Below are 9,539 nucleotides of genomic sequence, written 5' to 3' on the forward strand. Positions count from 1 at the left end.
CTGATTGGTTGAACGAGTGAAGCTCTGACATTCATCTTGCTGCTTCACCTTCATCTGACTCCTGAGTGAAAACTCCCCAGTATTCCTGTCAAAACCACACTCATTCATCCACTGCAACCCTGTGTTGGCTTCAGATGTAGGGCTCAGCAAGATTCAGTGAAAGCACTCCGTAAGAAGTGGCTTTGTGGGATTTATAACAGTGTTGTATATTTTATTAGTGTTTTAAACTGCATGCCACTCCTTTTTATCTGTAGCAGGTACAGTAAGCTAATGTACACATAAATGTGCATACATTAGGACACGCCTGTTTGGCATTTACGAGCACACCACTGGGTTCCAGATGTCCTTGGGAACAGATCAAGGCAGTGCAAAGGCCCTGCGCTGGTGAGAGGCTGAGAGTTGGTGGGAGCTAATCAGCCTCTGGCAGGTGCCTCCCTCATCCCACCCTCCGGGACTGGTGAGATTGGTCTGTCTGGTACAGCTGCAAGAGAACAAAGTGTGAGTTCAGACCTGAAGGATGAGGAGTGAGTGTCCGTTTCTGCTGGCCCACCTCCCCTGTGCCCTCCGGCACCGAGGTCCCGCCTTCTGCACACACAGACCCGGCCAGGCAGCCAGAGCCTCCAGGGGAAAATGACCTCATAAGGAGAAATTATAAATCTGAAGAGCAGAACTATTTAAAGCTCAAAATGAATAGAGATTCTATTAGAATAGATCCTAGCATTTTATTTTTATTTATTTATTTATTATTTTTTTTTTTTGAGACGGAGTTTCGCTCTTGTTACCCAGGCTGGAGTGCAATGGCGCAATCTCGGCTCACCGCAACCTCCGTCCCCTGGGTTCAGGCAATTCTCCTGCCTCAGCCTCCTGAGTAGCTGGGATTACAGGCATGAGCCACCGTGCCCAGCTAATTTTTTGTAATTTTTAGTAGAGACGGGGTTTCACCATGTTGACCAGGATGGTCTCGATCTGTTGACCTCGTGATCCACCCGTCTCAGCCTCCCAAAGTGCTGGGATTACAGGCTTGAGCCACCGCGCCCAGCCGATCCTAGCATTTTAGAACACAGTCGAGGAATTAAACATTCTAAAAGAGATCAGAAAACAGAACCAAGCAGAATGTGAAAGACTGAACACAACAGATGAGCTAAATAATGGAATAAATTTACCACATGGAAAAGGACAGGGCAACAAAAAAGAAAATATGGAAATACTAAAATATTTGGCCGATAAAAGCGCTAACATCTGGCTAATATGATGTTCATGGATTTTGTCACACCCAAAAACTGAAGGCATCCCAGAGGAAAGGATGTGTCTGAGTCGGCCTTAAAACACGGGCAGGGAGTTCCACTGATAGAGATGACAGGAAGATTTGTATGAAGCGGGACCGGACAAGTGTTGGTCACTGTTGGAGCTGGTACACAGGAATTCATTACACTGTTCTAATTCTATGTTTTCACATTTTCATAAGAAGATTTAAAGAGTGCTAGCATAGGCTTTTAAAAATGCCATTTCTTTGGTACTCTTAAGTGCTCATGGGATTTTTTCACACAAAAGCAACAACTTTTAATGCTGTAAAATGTAAATTATCCAAATTAAGGAAAATAAGGACAATCTCAGGAATTTTTTAAATTGCAATCATTTACTTCCTTAGAAGTCCTTTGAAATGCGTTTTTAGCATTCGAAATGGCTGTTTAGCATTTTCGAGCACACCACTGGGTTCCAGGTGTCCTTGGGAAGAGATCAAGGCAGTGCAGAGGCCCTGGGCTGGTGAGAGGCTGAGAGTTGGTGGGAGCTAATCAGCTCCCAGTTTTTGTGGAAACAAGTATTTTAGACATCCGCTGAATCTGATGTTCTCACTGCTTGCTTTTCCTTCCTAACACTGATTAACAACGTTCGCCTTTGTTTATTTGTCCCACTATGAAATGCAAACATTGGTGGTGAGAAGCACTGGTTTGTTCATGGCTATTCACTTGGCACAAGCCTGCTATGCTGCCGACATATGATAAATAGGTACTGAATTAATTTAAAAAGTCCCCAGGCATACCATGGGTCAGAGCTTTGCTACCTGGAAAGCAGGTTTGCATGACATGGTTAAATTGAGAAACAAAATTTAGGAAGTCTTATAAGAGGATTGCAACATAAAAATCTGTACTTTGGTAACTCTCTGGTGGTACTTAAAAAGCTAAAGTAGGCTGGACATGATGGCTCATGCCTAAAATCCTAGCACTTTGGGAGGCTAACCTGGATAGATTACCTGAGTTCAGGAGTTCGAGACTAGCCTGGCCAACATGGAGAAACCCCATCTCTACTAAAAATACAAAAAATTAGCCAGGCATGGTGGCATGCGCCTGTAATCCCAGATACTCAGGAAGTTGCACAAGAATTGCTTGAACCTGGGAGGTGGAGATTGCAGTGAGCCAAGATCACACCACTGTACACCAGCCTGGGGGACAGAATGAGACTCTGTCTCAAAAAAAAAAAAGAAAAGAAAAGAAAAGAAAAGAAAAACACACATCTTCAATAACCCAGAATTTAGTCTGGGAAATATCAACATGATAAGGCCAGGGCGACATGGAGACCAAAGTATATAACACTATGTCTAGGTTTCTGTCTTACTGGAGTGGAGATATGAATCTCCATTATTTTTCTAATGGACAAAGATCAAGGACTTTATGTTAATCCTTATAAAATCTGTTACTAAGGGAACTAGCAAGATGTTAAAATGGACTCAATTGAGAATGTGACTAACTCTAATAGATTAAATGAATTAAGCCTTTTATCCGCTCGTCCCAGGCATAAAATAGTAGGGCCAAAATAGAAGTCAAGAACGGGTGGATAATTTTGTCTGACCTCATGAATACTGGATATCTCATGAATATTGAATGCCTCATCAATACTGAATACTCGCCGATGCTCCCATTCCCTCCCACAGTCCACTGGCTCATGTGTCTCACAGGCTACTGGCCTGTCTGTTCATTTCTCTTATTTTCTGTGGATGAGCTGAATACTCTTAAACACTCATAAATAATACTGCAGACATACCTTACACTTTGTCAGCTACAGGACTTGTCCGTTTCCCTCATTGTATTGATTCTTTCCTTCTAGAACTTAAGAGCGAACACATATTGGGCCTTTCATGCTATCTACCACTTGGGTCAGTTATGAAGCTTTATCTGTCAGTTACCAATCCAATATTTATGTTCTGCTTTGTAATATTGGGTCAGGGACCCTGCAAATATGATTTTCCCATTCTCTGCTGGCTTTATATTCTGCCAAAGGTAGCACAAGAGGGACCATGGGAGACAGGATGAGGGGAGAAGGTGGCTTCCTTCCATTTGCTTGCTGTTGGTTCTGCAGCTGCAAAGCTACGTTGGTTCTGATAAGCAGGTTGCTTTGGAGTCTCACCACCTGCCTCCACAGGTGCGAGCAGCAGGGCAGCAGCTCCACCTTCAGAGGCTGAGGTCCAACTCGGCTCAGCCCCTCCTGAACTTCTGTGATGCAGAGCAGAATTAATGCGGGAGGCTTCTTAAATGACTTTTGTACTTAATTTTTTTAAGAGATGGAGTCTCTGTCACCCAGGCTGGAGTGCAGTGGCCACTGCACAATCATAGCCCATTGCAGCCTCGACCTCCTGGGCTCCTCCCATGTCACCCTCTTAAGTAGCTGGGACTACAGGTGCATGCTACCACACCGAGCTAATTTTTAAATTTTTTGTAGAGACAGAATCTTGCCATCTTGCTCAAGCTAGTTTTGAACTCTTGAGCTCAAGTGATCCTCCTGCCTTGGCCTCCCAAAGAGCTAGGATTACAGGCATGAACCACTGTACCTGGCCTGATTCTTATTTAGCGTTTTGCTCCTGAGAGTAATGTTCAATAAACACATACACACAAGTTTTCACTTAGTATGTGACCTGAACTTTTACCCACATGCTTCATTAAGGTGTTACAAATTAAGTAAGAAAAGCAGTATATAGATGTATTTTCTTGTAATGGCATAGTACAAAGTGGGTCAATTATATTAGCTCTACACATCTTAAATCATAACTTTATTGCCTTCAGTAATTTAATAAAATGTCCTCTATAATTTATTTCTCAGTGGCTTTCTTTTTTTAATATCCTTGAAAAAACATGCTAACACTTTTATTTCAATTGAAAAAGTAGGTCAGACTTTTTCTGACAAAAAATTTCTAATTTGGTTCACTGGTGTGACAGGGAAGATTAGGGTATATGGAGGGCAGTTGCCATAAATAGAATGAACTAAATCTGTGACTCTAAGGATTCAATGAAAACACATTTAAAATAATAGTATAATAGCATTTTATCAAAAACAAATTGGCCCCAAAAAGCAATTAAATTAACAACATTTTAATGTTCCCAATCCCCCTCAAAATAGATTAAATAAGGTGACAGAATCAGGGATAAAGGACAGTCCCTTGATAAATTGGTACAAGGACAGCCTCTCTGGTGAATGTTCCAGAAACTGAGACTGACCATACAACACATCCTTTTGCAACTCAAATAGTTTCTAATCCTTTGCTTTCAAAACACTTGAATGAAAAACTGAGTTGATAGGTTATAAAGCAATAGAATCATTTTTATAATTTTTAAATTTCAGATCATCTAATTTGGGGACTATTACTTAGAAGAGCTCAGAACACAATTGAGAGACATTGCTATACTATACCTCCTTATCTACATATTCATGCAAACAACATTTCCTAACATGGTCTATAAAAATGAAGAGAGAAATATACTTGAGGCTGAAGCCTGCCTCGCTGGAGCTGAGTTCTCTTGTTCCTTGTGGGAACCAATTGGCTGGAAAAACAGGCCCACTCTTCTCATTAACAAGGCAGTTTCAATCAAATGTTGTCTTTATGTGTGAATAGTTATCGATCTGTGTAGCGTACGTTATGTTTTCTGAAAAACTGAAATGATACTACTTGTGAAAACAATGCAGGAAATATTAAAAGCTTTTGGTCACAAAATTAATTTTTGAAATGTGACGCCATTTAAAGGTTTTTGCTGTACAGAAAGAAGTAGGGTGAAGTAAGCATAAAAGACTTTCAAGAGGCAAAGTAGATGGCACTGGGGTGCAACTCGGTGACAGAAGCCGAATCAAGTTCAGGAACGACCAGAACTTCCAAAGGGGCAAAAGGTCATCCTTTTCCCGGGGCGGAGGCAGAAGCGGCTCGGGAGCGGAAGACGGAAGTGGGAGGCAGAAGCGGCTCGGGAGCGGAAGGCGGAAGTGGGAGGCGGAAGTGGGAGGCGGAAGTGGGAGGCAGAAGCGGCTCGGGAGCGGAAGACGGAAGTGGGAGGCAGAAGCGGCTCGGGAGCGGAAGACGGAAGTGGGAGGCAGAAGCGGCTCGGGAGCGGAAGACGGAAGCGGGAGGCGGAAGTGGGAGGCAGAAGCGGCTCGGGAGCGGAAGGCGGAAGCGGGAGGCGGAAGTGGGAGGCAGAAGCGGTTCGGGAGCGGAAGGCGGAAGCGGGAGGCGGAAGTGGGAGGCAGAAGCGGTTCGGGAGCGGAAGGCGGAAGCGGGAGGCGTCCATCTTTAACGTGTTCAGATCCGGGTGAGTTCCACAAGGTCCCCGCCGTGGGCCGTGGGCCGTGGGCCGTGGGCCAAAGCTTGTGTATTCTCCTTTGAGAGTAACCACTGGTTCCTGGAGCTTTTCCTAAACTGGAGCTGGATCCTGCCGCGCGGGTTTCAGTCACGGCGGAGACTCGAGGGAAACTGCCGGAGGGCCCAGGCGGCCTGAGGTGATGCCAGGCGCAGGCCCGAGAGGCTGGGGGCGGGGCGGAGGGAGGCCTGGGGTTGGGGGCGTGTGCGGGGGGATGAGGGGTGAAGGGCCGCGGATGGGGGAGGCACGGGGTAGGTGACCACGGTGGAAGGAGCCACAAATGTGGACATGTAAAGGAGGATTAAAAAGTGGGTTTTGCGCGGGCGCGGTGGCTCAAGCCTGTAATCCCAGCACTTTGGGAGGCCGAGGGGGGAGGATCACGAGGTCAAGAGATCGAGACCATCCTGGTCAACATGGTGAAACCCCGTCTCTACTAAAAGTACAAAAAATTAGCTGGGCATGGTGGCGCGTGCCTGTAATCCCAGCTACTCAGGAGGCTGAGGCAGGAGAATTGCCTGAACCCAGGAGGCGGAGGTTGCGGTGAGTCGAGATCCGCCATTGCACTCCAGCCTGGGTAACAAGAGCAAAACTCCATCTCAAAAAAAAAAAAAGTGGGTTTGTTTGTTTGTTTGTTTGTTTTTGGTAAAGATCAATATTTAGGACAGAAATCACAACCTTTTTATAAAACAAAACAACTCTACAATTTAAAAATTGAGTTATGAGCTAAAAGCATATGACGGGTTACAGAAAAAATCAGAGATTAGGAGCAAAACCAAAAACTTGCAGCCGCTTCTCTGTGAGCCTCTTCTCCAGCCCAGCTCGGCTGCAGGACCCTGGAGCTGCCTTGGGCAGGGGGTGCTGTTTCTCAGGTTTCATCTGCAAAGAGGTAAGTCACCCCAAAACAGAGCACTCAGTGGTGGACTTAGAGCCAGTCCTGAGCTTCTCAAGACCCCCGTGTGTGCCCCAGGCTGCCTGTCCCCCAATGCTGGCAGCAGCCAGTGTAGCAAACCAGAGCAGGTCACTGAATGTCGTGTGAGCTGCAGGGCCCTTCCTGGGGCTGGGGGCCAGGCCAGGGCCTCTGTGCGTATGTGTGTCCTTACTATCCACGCCCAAGCCTCATTTATATGGAGAACACATTTCTTCTCAGAAAAGCAAACCTCAAGCAGTTGAACTGGAGAATGATGATGGAAGGGCTTATGCAGAGCCGGGAGACGAGGGCGACCTTCAAACTATTATTTGTTTTTATCCTTTTGCCTGGAACTAATCAGCTTAGCATGGATGTCTGGGTGTCCCAGTGAGATAGCGAATCCATCTCATTTGGGTGTTTTATAAAAGAAAAAAATCCGTTTTTTTTTTTGAGTACATTGTTCTTTATTCTAGAACTTCCCTCATAAACAGTCAATTCTTGCTAAGTAATTTATTTTTAAAAATAATTGAAAGGATAAGCAAAAGATTGTCTCTTCCTGGCATGTGTCAGATTGCTTTATATGTAGCTATTCTAGAGCAAAAATGCTGACTGACTGTTGACTATTGTCACTTGCCAAGCAGAGAGAGCACTGCCCACCCGTCACTTATCCCTTTCACACATCTGTGGGTCAATATGCAGTGTATTTGGGGATATGACAGTTTCTTATCACCTCCCATCACCTGTCCTGTGTGAATCGAGGTGGAAGTAATCTCTTGAGGATTACCTGTCTGTGTTTAAATTGAAGACTAACATTGCCATGGATAAAACTGATTTGATCATTAAAGGGACAAGTCTCGTGTTAGAATTCATTGCTGCCACTCAGTTTTGCTATGATCACCTCCTTGGTGCTGCCTCTTCCTACAACAAAACAGGGAAAAAATAGGTGGGGGGACTGTGCTGCAGGCACTTTTAAGTGGATTAAAGTTACTTCTGTTTAAGTAATAGAGGAATATGTTTGTGCCCCGAGAGCAAAATGCCCTGGATGATTTGTTCATAAACCAGGCACATGCCTGGAGGGACCAGTGAGTGTGGCAGTAGCCAGGAGGGGCCACCCTGTTGTCTCTGCCTCCTGGGAGGCTCTCCCACCCCAGCTCCTTGGTGGTTCAGGTGACGTCATGCGTCCCTCATGTCAAGCCCTTGCCCAAGCAAGCAGAGGTGGGGCTGGAGCCCTGGGATTCACACAGGACACACCGTGCACCATGAGGTCAGTGACATTGTAACAGAAGCCTGGCCTCTCAGACCCGTCCAGCCCCAGGAATCTTGAAAGCAGACAGAGCTTCAGGGCATTGGGACAATTTGGAGGGAATGGAGGGGCTATGTAAAGGGACCCTGCACTGCATGTACCTCTCAAGGAGAAGCAGGTGACAGTGCAAGGGCCCTGGTCTGGGGAATCAAGGTACCTGGGCTCTAAGCTTTGCTCCCATAGACCTCAGTCAGCCGCCTCCTCTGCAAAACAAAGACAGTGAAGCCTGGCAGGCCAGCTCTTGGTTGGGCATCAGGGAGTCAAGGTGGAACTCACACCGAGTCTTGTCTGGGGTGGAGTTTGGGCTGGAAAAAGAAAGTACAGTGAAAGTAAAAGTGGCAGTCAGATGTGCAGCCGGGGTCTGCTGGGCAGTGAGATGCAAATGCTGAGTGACTGCTGCCCAGAGGAACATGGCTGTGTGGGGCGTGGCTGTCAGGCACTGCGACCCAGGACCTCTCCACCCTGGATATAAACTGCTGAGAATCCAGGGTCGGGGCTCCAGGAAAGAGGCCATGGCGGATGAGGAGGTCTGGAGTATCTAGCCTAATGCAAGCTATTTGTTTCCCACATAGCTCAGTGGAGCAGTAAAGAGAGCCCAGAAGCAGACCCACGTAAACACAGTCAGCTGATGTTTGCCAAAAGTAACAAAGGTAATAAAATGGACAAAAGACAGTCTTCAACAAATGTTGCTTGATGTTAACATGGAAAAAAAAAGCATCTAAACACAAATCATAAATCCTTCACAGAAGTTAACTCTAAATAGATATAGACCTAAATGTAAAATACAAAACTACATAACTTCTAGAAAATGACATTTGAGAAAACCTAGATGGCTTGGGTTTGGTGATGACTTTTTAAGTACAACACCAAGGGCAAGATGTATGAAGGAAATCATGAATAGGCAGGACTTCATCAAAATTAAAAACTGTTCTGCAAAAGATAAAGCCAAGAGGCTGAAAAGACAGGTCACAGACTGGGAGAATATGTTTGCAAAATGACCTGTCTGATAAAGGGTCATTATCTAAAATCAACAGAATACTCTTAAAGCTGAACAACAAGAAAACTGTCTGATTTTTTAAATGGACACAGTAGTTTAAGAGACTCCTCACCCAAGAAGATACACAGATGGCAAATAAGCATATGAAAAGCTGCTCCAAAGCATATGTCATGAGGGAAATGCAAATTAAAACAGAATGAGATAGCACTACACGTCTGTTAGAATGGCCAGAATCCAGAACACTGACAGCAGCAAATGCTAGTGGGGATGTGGAGCAACAGGAACTCTCATTCACTGCTGGTGGGGTGCAAGTGGTGCAGCCACTTTGGAGGATGCTTTGGCGGTTTCTTACACAACTAAATATAATCTTACCATATGGTCCAGCAGTTGCACTTCAAAGGAGCTGAAAACTCAGGTCCACACAAAAACCTGCTCATGGATGTTTATAGCAGCTTTATTCATTATTGCCAAAACTTGGAAGCAACCAAGATGTCTTTCAGTAAGTGAATGGATATAAGAAACTTGGCACATCTGAGCAGTGGAATATCAATCAGTGTTATGAAGAAATTAGCTATCAAGGAATGAAAAGACATAGAGGAACCTTGAATGCATGCTACTAAGTGAAATAGGTCGAACTGAAAAGGCCATATATTGTGTGACTGTGATTATATGACATTTTGGAAAAAGGCAAAAATGTGGAAACAGCAAAAAGGCCAGCAG

This window comes from Callithrix jacchus, chromosome 21 (genome assembly GCF_049354715.1).
Source record: "Callithrix jacchus isolate 240 chromosome 21, calJac240_pri, whole genome shotgun sequence".
Taxonomy (NCBI): Eukaryota; Metazoa; Chordata; class Mammalia; order Primates; family Cebidae; genus Callithrix; species Callithrix jacchus.